Raw genomic sequence first — 15,239 nt, forward strand, 5'->3', positions numbered from 1 at the left:
ACTCGGCCATTTTCCCCATCCTGTAATTTGACTTTTGAAGCTGAGTCATCCATAGTTAGCAGTGGCTTTCTGAAAGTGGGGCTCCAGTTTCAGAAACTCCCCTACCACCTCATTGTGCTGAAAACCACATGGCATAAAAAGAAATTCAGAAAGCAAATGGGCACCCAGACAAAACACTAGAGAACAAAGTGGTGGTTGCCAGAGGGAGATAGGGTAGAGGGGGATGGGTGAAATCAGTGAAGGGGAGTAAGATGGACACACTCCCATTATAAAGTAAATAAGTCATGGGGTTGAAAAGTACAGCATGGGGAATGTAGTCATTAATATTGTAATAACTTTGTTGACAGATTGGTGACTACACTTATTGTGGTGAGCACTGAGTAATGAATAGAATCTTCAAACTGCTGTGTTGTACATCTGAAACAAATATAACATTGTATGTCAGCTATACTTCAATAAAAAAAATAATGAAAAGAGAGAAAAAAATTGAGAACACAACCATTTCTTGTAAGAAAACTATAACCACACCCTCTCCATCTCCTCACTCCTACTCCCCCCAACCTTACCCTCAGGAGGCAGGGAAGAGAAAAAGGCAATAAATTACCCTAGTGTACCCTAGGTCACAGACCAGACTCAACTTTTCAGAGTTAAGGGGCACCCATTCAGCTGGAGATGTTAAGCTGACTTCAGAAATGAAATCATGTTTCCCTCCTCTCCCCCACCATGTGTATGATGACATTATTGCTCTCTTCCATTAAATACTACATACACTAGTCTCAATGTTGATTTTGCTTTGTGTTGATATTTGGGTGGACTGTGGGGGCCGTTGAACTTCATGTTCCTCGCTGAGCCTTCTATGTCCTCTAACACCACACACACACACACACACACACACACACACACACACACATCTGGTACATGTTGACTCATCTCTCTGGAACACTTCTGAGCCCCCAGTGCCTGTCTGTCCTTGAATTTTGCAGGTTTGAAGGATTTTCATGCCAAAATGTGAACTTCAGAGATTTTTGTTTGTGTAAGTCACATTAGTGCCCTTCTGGGTCAGGGCTCCTCCTTGCCACACATTGCAGGTCTGAGGACAGTGAAGAAAGAGGACATTTGTCCAAGCTGCCCACAGCCCAGGATATTCCTCCAGGGCATCATTTTGGAGTCATTTGGACTCTCCATTTTGGACAGTCATTTTGGAGATATTTGGGAAAAGAAACAAAATAGAACAAAAGGGAAAAAGAAATGAAATTTCAAACAAAGATTTGGTGGAGTGACTTTCCAAAAAGGTCTACATCGAAGAGAAGCTGGGAGGGAGTCATCCCTTCTCCCATATTCTGGGAGATTTGACAGATTTAATGCAGGACAAGAATTACTATTACCATTACAAGAATGGGTTTCATAGATGACAGAAATGCCTCTTGGTGTATTTGCTAGCATGTGCTCTACAGATAGTACCAGTTCAAATATTCATGAACTGGCAAATCCAATTTGCCATATGTAAAGTATGTGTATATGTATATAATCTAAAATTTGTCCCTATCCCCCCCCGCCATTTTTTAAAGGTTTACTCATTTATTTTCAGAGGGAGAGTGTGCTTACAGTGTGAGGGGCAGAGGGGGGAGAATCCCAATCAGATTCCCTGCTGAGTGCAGAGCCAAGGTGATAGAGGTGGGGGTCTCGGTCTCATGACCCCGAGATCACAACCTGAGCAGAAACCAAGAATCAGATGTTCACCTGACTGAGCCACCCAGGTGTCCCAACCTCCCTTTCTTTAAAACATACATCTTACCAGTTAACGTTTGTGTCACAGTGTTTTAGGAACTTGAGCTAAGAGGTTGGCAGGGGATTGATGTTGTGGTTGTTTGCATCTGTATGCACTTGCGTATGTGTCCTGACTATACCCAAACTCCTCCATGTAGGACTGTGTTCACAAGATGGAATTGGGAGGGAGATAAATCATCAGAGACTCAATCTCAGGAAACAAACTGAGAGTTGCGAAGGTGTGAGGGGAAGGATAAGGTGGTTGGGTGAGTGCTGTGAATTGTGTAAGACTGATTATCCACAGACCTGTACCCCTGAAACAAATAATACACTTATGTTAATTAAAAAAATAAAAAAGCACCAGTAAAAATAAGAAAAAAAAGAGTATGGAGCAAATTTTCAGGGGATTTAGAGTTTCAGTGACATTTAAAGAAACAGTGATAGACAACTTGTAAACGTGTTTCCAATGTAAGGGAGAGCAAACCTGTATCTCTGTAGGGGCTTTGTATATGCTGGAACCCACCCAAGAAGACCCATCAGGGCAGAATTGTTGGGATATTCCACAGGATCATGGTAGTGGAGTGTGTGGCTCTTGACTAGGGCTGCGGGTGCTGCTGGAATCTCATGCTATACATGAGATTGTGTAGGATCAGCTGGAGGAGGGTTGGGAGTCAGGGAAAAATTAGTGGTGCAAGGATGGGTGGGAGGGGAGTGTGAACACAGGGAAATGGAACATATTTCAAATGCAGCCCTGTAGCAGGGACTGTGGTCAAGAGTAACAGTTTTTTAGATAGCACCTTTTTGTTAGAGATACAGTAAGGAGGCACCTGAGGAGTCTAGGTGTGATATACACAGATGGACAGGTGAAGAAACACTGAAGTAGTCCAGGTGTGACATGCAGACGGCTGGACCAGAGTCCAGGGTACTGCCAAAAAGCTTATGCCCAACTCCTATTTCAAAGCTGTTAGGTGTTCTAGAAGCACTGACACTGAGAGTGTGCATGCACCTCAGATCCATATTTTTCCAGAAGAAAAGCCATGGATTAAAGAAAATAAAAGTTATTGGTCAGGGCTTTAAAAAAACCTGGGTCATTCTCTTATGAGACATTTAGAGACCTCCCCCTGTATGTCTGACTCAACTTTCTGAATGCTACCACTCTTGGTAGTTACTAGAAGTTGACTGTGAACACTGAACACTGAGAAAGTCCCTTACCTCCATACTTTCTTTGATCCATCCATTTTTCTGGATCTCACATTCTTGACTTTTTTTGTATCTAGGGGCTGCCTACCATACTGGGTCTCAACTCTAATGGACACTTGGGCATCCTCCTCAACAAAGGGGATCAATGACTCTTACCTGTTAGGATGTTGTGAACATTTATATTATGAGAAATTAACTACCCACAAAGAAAAATAAGCAATCTCTCTCTGTGAAAATGATTGAACTCTGTGAAAGTATGTAAATATCTATTTCTGAAATTCTAGCAAATAGTCTGGAAAAATAGTCTACAATGTCAGAAATCAATTATTAGAGTTTAGGAATATCAGTCAGTGCTACCTAAATTTTAGACTGACCAATCCAGGGCCTTTAACATGAAAATCTCACTTTCTTCTCCTTTTAGAGGTGGAACACTATTTTTTTTGATGATTAATATTTTATTTAACACTGATCACCTTACAACAAAAATATGTTTGAATACTTTTTTTTTTTTTATTTTTATTTTTTATTTTTTATAAACATATATTTTTTATATACATATATTTTTATCCCCAGGTCTGTGAATCACCAGGTTTACACACTTCACAGCACTCACCAAATCACATACCCTCCCCAATGTCCATAATCCCACCCCCTTCTCCCCAACCCCCTCCCCCCGGCAACCCTCAGTTTGTTTTGTGAGATTAAGAGTCACTTATGGTTTGTCTCCCTCCCAATCCCATCTTGTTTCATTTATTCTTCTACCCACTTAAGCCTCCATGTTGCATCACCACTTCCTCATATCAGGGAGATCATATGATAGTTGTCTTTCTCTGCTTGACTTATTTCGCTAAGCATGATACGCTCTAGTTCCATCCATGTTGTTGCAAATGGCAAGATTTCATTTCTTTTGATGGCTGCATAGTATTCCATTGTGTATATATACCACATCTTCTTGATCCATTCATCTGTTGATGGACATCTAGGTTCTTTCCATAGTTTGGCTATTGTGGACATTGCTGCTATAAACATTCGGGTGCATGTGTCCCTTTGGATCACTACATTTGTATCTTTAGGGTAAATACCCAATAGTGCAATTGCTGGGTCATAGGGCAGTTCTATTTTCAACATTTTGAGGAACCTCCATGCTGTTTTCCAGAGTGGCTGCACCAGCTTGCATTCCCACCAACAGTGTAGGAGGGTTCCCCTTTCTCCGCATCCTCGCCAGCATCTGTCATTTCCTGACTTGTTGATTTTAGCCATTCTGACTGGTGTGAGGTGATATCTCATTGTGGTTTTGATTTGTATTTCCCTGATGCCAAGTGATATGGAGCACTTTTTCATGTGTCTGTTGGCCATCTGGATGTCTTCTTTGCAGAAATGTCTGTTCATGTCTTCTGCCCATTTCTTGATTGGATTATTTGTTCTTTGGGTGTTGAGTTTGCTAAGTTCTTTATAGATTCTGGACACTAGTCCTTTATCTGATATGTCGTTTGCAAATATCTTCTCCCATTCTGTCAGTTGTCTTTTGATTTTGTTAACTGTTTCCTTTGCTGTGCAAAAGCTTTTGATCTTGATGAAATCCCAGTAGTTCATTTTTTCCCTTGCTTCCCTTGCCTTTTGCGTTGTTCCTAGGAAGATGTTGCTGCGGCAGAGGTCGAAGAGGTTGCTGCCCGTGTTCTCCTCAAGGATTTTGATGGATTCCTTTCGTACATTGAGGTCCTTCATCCATTTTGAGTCTATTTTTGTGTGTGGTGTAAGGAAATGGTCCAATTTCATTTTTCTGCATGTGGCTGTCCAATTTTCCCAGCACCATTTATTGAAAAGGCTGTCTTTTTTCCATTGGACATTCTTTCCTGCTTTGTCGAAGATTAGTTGACCATAGAGTTGAGGGTCTATTTCTGGGCTCTCTATTCTGTTCCATTGATCTATGTGTCTGTTTTTGTGCCAGTACCATGCTGTCTTGATGATGACAGCTTTGTAATAGAGCTTGAAGTCCGGAATTGTGATGCCACCAACGTTGGCTTTCTTTTTCAATATCCCTTTGGCTATTCGAGGTCTTTTCTGGTTCCATATAAATTTTAGAATTATTTGTTCCATTTCTTTGAAAAAGATGGATGGTACTTTGATAGGAATTGCATTAAATGTGTAGATTGCTTTAGGTAGCATAGACATTTTCACAATATTTATTCTTCCAATCCAGGAGCATGGCACATTTTTCCATTTCTTTGTGTCTTCCTCAATTTCTTTCATGAGTACTTTATAGTTTTCTGAGTATAGATTCTGTGTCTCTTTGGTTAGGTTTATTCCTAGGTATCTTATGGTTTTGGATGCAATTGTAAATGGGATTGACTCCTTAATATCTCTTTCTTCTGTCTTGCTGTTGGTGTAGAGAAATGCAACTGATTTCTGTGCATTGATTTTATATCCTGACACTTTACTGAATTCCTGTATAAGTTCTAGCAGTTTTGGAGTGGAGTCTTTTGGGTTTTCCACATATAGTATCATATCATCTGCGAAGAGTGATAATTTGACTTCTTCTTTGCCGATTTGGATGCCTTTAATTTCCTTTTGTTGTCTGATTGCTGAGGCTAGGACCTCTAGTACGATGTTGAATAGCAGTGGTGATAATGGACATCCCTGCCGTGTTCCTGACCTTAGCGGAAAAGCTTTCAGTTTTTCTCCATTGAGAATGATATTTGCGGTGGGTTTTTCATAGATGGCTTTGATGATATTGAGGTATGTGCCCTCTATCCCTACACTTTGAAGAGTTTTGATCAGGAAGGGATGTTGTACTTTGTCAAATGCTTTTTCAGCATCTATTGAGAGTATCATATGGTTCTTGTTCTTACTTTTATTGATGTGTTGTATCACATTGACTGATTTGCGGATGTTGAACCAACCTTGCAGCCCTGGAATAAATCCCACTTGGTCGTGGTGAATAATCTTTTTAATGTACTGTTGAATCCGATTGGCTAGTATTTTGTTGAGTATTTTCGCATCTGTGTTCATCAAGGATATCGGTCTATAGCTCTCTTTTTTGGTGGGATCCTTGTCTGGTTTTGGGATCAAGGTGATGCTGGCCTCATAAAATGAGTTTGGAAGTTTTCCTTCCATTTCTATTTTTTGGAACAGTTTCAGGAGAATAGGAATTAGTTCTTCTTTAAATGTTTGGTAGAATTCCCCCGGGAAGCCGTCTGGCCCTGGGCTTTTGTTTGTTTGGAGATTTTTAATGACTGTTTCAATCTCCTTACTGGTTATGGGTCTGTTCAGGCTTTCTATTTCTTCATGGTTCAGTTGTGGTAGTTTATATGTTTCTAGGAATGCATCCATTTCTTCCAGATTGTCAAATTTATTGCCGTAGAGTTGCTCATAGTATGTTCTTATAATAGTTTGTATTTCCTTGGTGTTAGTTGTGATCTCTCCTCTTTCATTCATGATTTTATTTATTTGGGTCCTTTCTCTTTTCTTTTTGATAAGTCGGGCCAGGGGTTTATCAATTTTATTAATTCTTTCAAAGAACCAGCTCCTAGTTTCGTTGATTTGTTCTATTGTTTTTTTGGTTTCTATTTCATTGATTTCTGCTCTGATCTTTATGATTTCTCTTCTCCTGCTGGGCTTAGGGTTTCTTTCTTGTTCCTTCTCCAGCTCCTTTAGGTGTAGGGTTAGGTTGTGTACCTGAGACCTTTCTTGTTTCTTGAGAAAGGCTTGTACCGCTATATATTTTCCTCTCAGGACTGCCTTTGTTGTGTCCCACAGATTTTGAACCGTTGTATTTTCATTATCATTTGTTTCCATGATTTTTTTCAATTCTTCTTTAATTTCCCGGTTGACCCATTCATTCTTTAGAAGGATACTCTTTAGTCTCCATGTATTTGGGTTCTTTCCAAACTTCCTTTTGTGGTTGAGTTCTAGCTTTAGAGCATTGTGGTCTGAAAATATGCAGGGAATGATCCCAATCTTTTGATACCGGTTGAGTCCTGATTTAGGACCGAGGATGTGATCTATTCTGGAGAATGTACCATGTGCACTAGAGAAGAATGTGTATTCTGTTGCTTTGGGATGAAATATTCTGAATATATCTGTGATGTCCATCTGGTCCAGTGTGTCATTTAAGGCCTTTATTTCCTTGCTGATCTTTTGCTTGGATGACCTGTCCATTTCAGTGAGGGGAATATTAAAGTCCCCTACTATTATTGTATTGTTGTTTATGTGTTTCTTTGATTTTGTTATTAATTGGTTTATATAGTTGGCTGCTCCCACGTTGGGGGCATAGATATTTAAAATTGTTAAATCTTCTTGTTGGACAGACCCTTTGAGTATGATATAGTGTCCTTCCTCATCTCTTATTACAGTCTTTGGCTTAAAATCTAATTGATCTGATATAAGGATTGCCACTCCTGCTTTCTTCTGATGTCCATTAGCATGGTAAATTCTTTTCCACCCCCTCACTTTAAATCTGGAGGTGTCTTCGGGCTTAAAATGTGTTTCTTGGAGGCAACATATAGATGGGTTTTGTTTTTTTATCCATTCTGATACCCTGTGTCTTTTGACAGGGGCATTTAGCCCATTCACATTCAGGGTAACTATTGAGAGATATGAATTTAGTGCCATTGTATTGCCTGTAAGGTGACTGTTACTGTATATGGTCTCTGTTCCTTTCTGATCTACCACTTGTAGGCTCTCTCTTTGCTTAGAGGACCCCTTTCAATATTTCCTGTAGAGCTGGTTTGGTATTTGCAAATTCTTTCAGTTGTTGTTTGTCCTGGAAGCTTTTAATCTCTCCTTCTATTTTCAATGATAGCCTAGCTGGATATAGTATTCTTGGCTGCATGTTTTTCTCGTTTAGTGCTCTGAAAATATCATGCCAGCTCTTTCTGGCCTGCCAGGTCTCTGTGGATAAGTCAGCTGCCAATCTAATATTTTTACCATTGTATGTTACAGACTTCTTTTCCCGGGCTGCTTTCAGGATTTTCTCTTTGTCATTGAGACTTGTAAATTTTACTATTATGTGACGGGGTGTGGGCCTATTCTTATTGATTTTGAGGGGCATTCTCTGAACCTCCTGAATTTTGATGCTTGTTCCCTTTGCCATATTGGGGAAATTCTCCCCAATAATTCTCTCCAGTATACCTTCTGCTCCCCTCTCACTTTCTTCTTCTTCTGGAATCCCAATTATTCTAATGTTGTTTCGTCTTATGGTGTCACTTATTTCTCGAATTCTCCCCTCGTGGTCCAGTAGCTGTTTGTCCCTCTTTTGATCAGCTTCTTTATTCTCTGTCATTTGGTCTTCTATATCACTAATTCTTTCTTCTGCCTCATTTATCCTAGCAGTGAGAGCCTCCATTTTTGATTGCACCTCATTAATAGCTTTTTTGATTTCAACTTGGTTAGATTTTAGTTCTTTTATTTCTCCAGAAAGGGCTTTTATATCTCTCGAGAGGGTTTCTCTAATATCTTCCATGCCTTTTTCGAGCCCGGCTAGAACCTTGAGAATTGTCATTCTGAACTCTAGATCTGACATATTACCGATGTCTGTATTGATTAGGTCCCTAGCCTTCGGTACTGCCTCTTGTTCTTTTTTTTGTGGTGAATTTTTACGTCTTGTCATTTTGTCCAGATAAGAGTAAATGAAGGGGCAAGTAAAATACTAAAAGGGTGGCAACAACCCCAGGAAAATATGCTTTAGCCAAATTAGAAGAGATCCAAAATCGTGAGTGGGGAGAAAGGGGATAAAAAGAGGTTCAAAAAGGAAGAAAGAAAAAAGAAAAAAAAAAAAAAAAAAAAAAAAAGAAAAGAATTTTTTTTTAAAAAAGAAAACACCTAAGAAAAATGTAAAAATATATATATATATATTAGATAAACTAGTAAAAAATCGTTAAAAAAGAAAAAGGTAACAGTTAAAAAAAAAAAAATTTTACCCGAAGGCGAGAAAAAAAAAAAAAATGAAAAAGAAAAAATTAAATTAACTGCAAGACTAAAAAAAATCACAGGAAAAAAGCCATGAGTTCCGTGCTTGGCTTTCTCCTCCTCTGGAATTCTGCTGCTCTCCTTGGTATTGAAACCGCACTCCTTGGTAGGTGAGCTTGGTCTCGGCTGGATTTCTTGTTGATCTTCTGGGGGAGGGGCCTGTTGTAGTGATTTTCAAGTGTCTTTGCCCCAGGCGGAATTACACCGCCCTTACCCGGGGCCGGGGTGAGTAATCCGCTCGGGTTTGCTTTCAGGAGCTTTTGTTCCCTGAGCGCTTTCCGTAGAGTTCCAGAGGACGGGAATACAAATGGCGGCCTCCTGGTCTCCGGCCCGGAGGAGCCGAGAGCCCAGGGCCCCACTCCTCAGTGCGCCCTCAGAGAACAGCGCCCAGTTACTCCCGTCTGCCTGACCTCCGGCCGCGCTCCGAGCTCACCGAGCCTGCGACCGGTTCAAGGTAACACGGAGCTGCGAGCTTACTGTCGGCTCTGTCTCTGTAGCCGGCTTTCCCGTTCCAATACCCGCAAGCTCTGCGACACTCAGACACCCCCGATCCTTCTGTGACCCTGCGGGACCTGAGGCCACGCTGACCCCGCGTGGGCTTCGCTCCGGTTTAGCCTCTGGAGCGATGTCCCTCCGCGGAACAGACTTTTAAAAGTCCTGATTTTGTGCGCGGTTGCTCCGCCGCTTGCCGGGAGCCGGCCCCTCCCCCCGGGGTCTATCTTCCCGTCGCTTTGGATTCACTTCTCCGCCGGTCCTACCTTTCAGAAAGTGGTTGTTTTTCTGTTTCCAGAATTGCTGTTCTTCTTCTCTTCGATCTGCCGATGGATTTTCAGGTGTTTGCAATCTTTAGATAAGCTATCTAGCTGATCTCCGGCTAGCTGAAGCAGTCTCAGCTTGCTACTTCTCCACCATCTTGACTCCTCCCCTCTGTTTGAATACTTTTAATTGCTGGGCAATAACGTCTTATCTTCAAATAAATAAAGAACCCACGTATCCTTGAACCCATTTTTTCACCAATAACCACCAAATTTCTTAGCTTTCTTTCATAAAAATTACTCTCTGAAAGACTTACTTACACTAGTGGTGTATAAACAATGAATCTTGGAACACTGAAAAAATAAAATTAAATTTAAAAAAAAAAGAAATTATACACAACCTTAAAAAAAAATAAGTGGGAGGTAGAGGAGGACACTATTCTATGATTCCGTGCACAGGGAAAACTGACTCTCCTAAGAGAGTTCAGGGAAATGGGCTGAGAGGAAGTGAGGCATTTCACTTCCCAGGCTGAGAATGTACTAAGCCCATAGTGGATTCTCTGGTCTCACTTCCCTTATTTTGGCACCAAGAAGGCCACATTATAGCTCTTAGAAATGAGAGATATAAACGGGGGTCTGGAAGAGGACACAAGGGGACAGGAAGACACAGGACACAAGGTGGCCTTTAGGATGATTGCCATGTTTATGAAAACAGTCTATCCCATAGGACCACTGAGAAGATACCTCAACTTGTTCCCTTTCCTAAGCCAAGTTAGATAAAGCTCCAAAATATGTGCATGCTGGAAGAAGGGAATATTTTTATTTACCATTTGGATATTCCCTGAACTGTCGCACTAACTGATTTTCCCCTTTGCTATTGGACCCAAAAAAAGGGTTTGATGAGAGATGGGAGTGATAATTTGGCTTAATAGGAAGAGGAGTGAGGATCTTCCTCAGAGTAAGGGAGCTGGAGTCATGGAAGCAGGTGAGATGAGATTGCAGGTTTGCTGGTGATCACCTCAGTGCTGGGAAAGAAGGTAGATCCAAAAGTAGAGCATTTTTTGCGAGTTGCAACCAGGCAGAGACAGCTGAAGGGCACATCATATCTTACAAGGGACCACTTTATACATAGGGTAGCTGCCAAGGATTCAGCTGTCAGTGGGTCTTGTTGGGGACCCATACTCATCAATTCTACAGAAAATGAACTAATTTCAGACAATTATAATCAATAAAAACACAGCAAGTGTCTCTTCCTCCATCCTTATAATGGATTAACTGGTATAACTAACACAGCACAGTCAACATGAGCAGAATCAGGTAAGGAAATTTCATTTTTCAACCTCTTCCTCCTCTTTTCAACTACAGAGGGGCAAGCAGTTGAAAGGGGTGATGTACCAGAAACTCTGCTTGCCTGCCCCTCCAGCAACAGGAGCTGTGCATGCAGCAGGGCAGTGCTGGGAAGAACAGAGGGTCATTTTAATGGACTATGAGATTGACATGTTGGTCAGATTGTTTTAATAGTTAAAAGTGACTAGAAACAGAATCATATTGAAATCCTAATAAGAGAAATAATTGGAGAGAAAGGGGGAACTTGATGGAACAAATTAATGTAAGAACAATTTCTGGAAAAATATCAGCTACCTATGTATTTCAATCGGATTCTCCAAACAAATTACTTGTTTTATCGATCTATTATCCGTCTATCTATTATCCATCTATCTATCATCTGTCTATCTAACTATCATCTATCTATTTGTTCAATATTCTCCGCAGTAGAGTGTAAGCATCCTGAGATTAAAGGACATTCTGTTTTGTTCACTAAAGTATATCTAAGTCTCAGCCAGTAGTGGTACTAGGTGAAACCCGATACATATTTGCTACATAAATGCTACGAAATTCTCCTCTGGATCTTTCCTATCCCTATTATTGATTACTACAAATTATGAAAATGGGTAAACAGTTTTGCTAACTTCACTGGAAACAACAAAAATAGAAACTAAAATGCACTGTGATAGGTGCTTTATGAGAACTGACCCAACTATATCCCACAAGAATGCTGAGGCAGGTGTGAGTCTTACCTTACAGATGAAAGAAGTAGAGCTAATTGAGGTAAGGATCTAGCAAGTCCTAAGGGCAAGGTCAGGATTTAAACTCAAGTCCCTAGGCTCTTAATCCCCTCTTTATATCTGGAGTATTCATCAATCACTTTCTCATTCTTACCGTTTAATTTTAGTTTAGTTTAGTCTAGTTTATTCCTTTTTATTTTTATTTTCTAATATTCATAAAGAGTTAAACTTCAAAGTAATCCCCTTTCCCCAATCAATACTACCCCTATAGGTAAACCAATTTTTAATGCCCCTTTATCTTAGGAAAGTTGAGTCATTTAACAAAGATATCAAGATACATCCAGGAAGAATCAAAACAACCTTCCTCGCCCACACTGAGAATTTATAACCACTTTCCCATCTTTTTCTTCCACCATTGTTTCTTTGTTTTTGTGTTTGTCCTGATAGTATATAAATCTAACACGTGGGGTTCTTTTTGATGAGGTTCTTCCTTTATTTGTATATATATATATATTTTTTTTTTTCTCTTGTCATATACTTTTATCTTTGTGTTTGTACTCCATAAATCTTACCTTGGGGCACTTTTGGGCTGAACCTTCTCTTTCATCTTCCCTTTCTTTCCTGTCTCTCTCTCTCTCTTTTTCTTTTCTTTTGTCTCTAGTTTGGGTGGGGAATCCTGATTGCTTAGAAGTGTTCCAGGGTGCACCTTGACTGCACCACGGTCGATACATCCAGCTACATCTGTTCAGTCATCTCTCACCAAAATGACTAGGAGGAGAAATGTCCAACAGAAGAAAAATACAGAGGATGGACCTTCTGCAACAGAGCTAACGGCTATCAACATAGACAATATGTTGGAAAGAGAATTCAGGCTAACAATTATCCAGGCAATAGCTAGAGAAATAGTTGGAGAAAGCCATGGATGACCTAACAGAATTGATTAGGGCCGAGCGGAAAGCGATGAGAGATGATGTTCACAATGTTAGGGCGGAGTTAAAAGCTACCAGGGAGGAGGTTCACAATGCTCTCAATGAATTCCAATCTAATCTAAATTCTCTCAAAGCTAGGGTAACTGAGACAGAAGATAGAATTCGTGAGCTGGAGGACAAACATATATAGAGAAAGGATCAGGAGGAAGCCTGGAACAAACAGCTTAGAAACCACAAAAACAGAATCAGGGAAACAAATGATGCCATGAAATGTTCCAACGTTAGAATTATTGGAATCCCTGTAGGGGAGAAGAAAAAAAGAAGTCTAGAAGATATAGTGGAACAAGTTCTTCATGAAAATTTTCCCAATCTTGTGAATGGAACCAGCGTTCATGTACTAGAGGCTGAACGGTCTCCACCCAAGATTCTACATTTCAAAAAAACATCAAGGCACCTGAGAGTCAAATTGAGGAATCATAATTGTAGGTATAATCTCTTGAAAGCCGCTAGGACAAAGAGGCTGCTTACCTACAGAAGAAAGCCCATCAGAATAATGTAAGACCTGTCCACAGAGACCTGGCAAGCCAGAAAGGGCTGGCAAGATATATTCAGGGCATTAAATGAGAAGAACATACAGCCAAGAATACTTTATCCAGCAAGACTGACATTCAAAATGGATGGAGAGATAGAGTTTCCAAGACTGGCAAGGCTTAAAAAACTATGCCACCACCAAGCAGACACTGCAGGAAATATTAAGGGGGGTTCTATAAAAGAGGAAAAATACTAAGAATAGCATTGAACAGAAATAAAGAGACAATCTACAGAAAGAAAAGACATCAAAGGTAACACGATGTCAATAAAAACGTATCTATCAATAATCACTCTCAATGTGAATGGCCTAAATGCACCCATAAAATGGCACAGGGTTGCAGATTGGATAAAACGACAGAACCCATCCATATATTGTCTACAAGAGACCCATTTTTAACCTAAAGATACACGCAGACTGAAAGTGAAGGGATGGCTGCAAATCCATCCATGCCAATCCATGCCAATGGGCCTCAAAAGAAGGCTGGGGTAGCGATTCTCATATCAGATAAATTAGATTTTAAACTAAAGACTGTAGTTAGAGATACAGAAGGACACTACATCATTCTTAAAGGGACTATCCAGCAAGATGATCTAACAATTGTAAATATCTATGCCCCCAATATGGGAGCAGCCAATTACATAAGAAAACTGTTAATCAAGATAAAGAGTCATATTGATATGAATAAACTAATCATAGGAGATCTTAACACGCCTCTCTCAGAAATAGACAGATCATAGAAGCAGAAAATCAATAAAGAAACAAGAGCATTGGGGCGCCTGGGTGGCTCAGTGGGTTAAACCACTGCCTTCAGCTCAGGTCATGATCTCAGGGTCCTGGGATTGAGTCCCACATCGGGCTCTCTGCTCGGCGGGGAGCCTGCTTCCTCCTCTCTCTCTCTCTCTGTCTGCCTCTCTGCCTACCTGTGATCTCTCTCTGTCAAAGAAATAAATAAAATCTTAAAAAAAAAAAAAAAGAAACAAGAGCATTGAATGACACATTGGACCAGATGGACCTCATAGATATATACAGAACATTCCACCCTAAAACAATAGAATACTCATTCTTCTCATGTGTACATGGAACCTTTTCCAGAATAGACCACATACTGGGTCACAAATCAGGCCTCAACTGATACCAAAAGACTGAGATTATTCCCTGCACATTCTCAGATCACAGTGCTTTGAAACTGCAGCTCAAACACAAGGAAAAGTTCCGAAGGAACACAAACATCTGGAAGCTAAAGGCCACCTTGCTTAAGAATGCTTGGATCAACCAGGATCAAAGAAGAACTGAAACTATTCACGGAAACCAATGAGAATGAAGACACTTTGGTCCAAAACCTATGGGATACAGCAAGGGCGGTCCTAAGGGGGAAATACATAGCCATCCAAGCCTCTCTCAAAAAATTTGAAAAATCCAGAACACAGCAGCTGTCTCTACACCTTAAAGAACTGGAGAATCAACAACAAATCAAACCAACTCCGCACATAAGAAGGGAAATAATCAGGATTAGAGGTGAGATCCATGAGGTAGAAAGCAGAGATACAGTAGAACATATCAATGAAACTAGAAGCTGGTTTTTTAAAAAAAATCAATAAGATCAATAAATGACTGGCCACACTAATCCAAAAGAAAAGAGAGAAAGCCCAAATTCATAAAATTATGAATGAAAAGGGAGAGATTACAATGAACACCAAGGAAGTAGAAACAATCATCAAAAGTTATTATCACCAGTTATATGCCAATAAGCTTAGCAACCTAGATGAAATGGATGCATTCCTGGAAAACTATAAACTCCCAAAATTGAACCAGGAAGAAATCGACAACCTGAATAGGCCAATATCTTATAACGAGATTGAAGTGGTGATCAAAAACCTCCCAAAATACAAGAGCCCAGGACCTGACGGATTCCCTGGGGAATTCTACCAAACTTTCAAGAAGAAATAACACCTATTCTCCTGAA

The sequence above is a fragment of the Mustela lutreola genome, chromosome 3 (assembly GCF_030435805.1).
Source record: "Mustela lutreola isolate mMusLut2 chromosome 3, mMusLut2.pri, whole genome shotgun sequence".
In the NCBI taxonomy this organism is placed as follows: Eukaryota; Metazoa; Chordata; class Mammalia; order Carnivora; family Mustelidae; genus Mustela; species Mustela lutreola.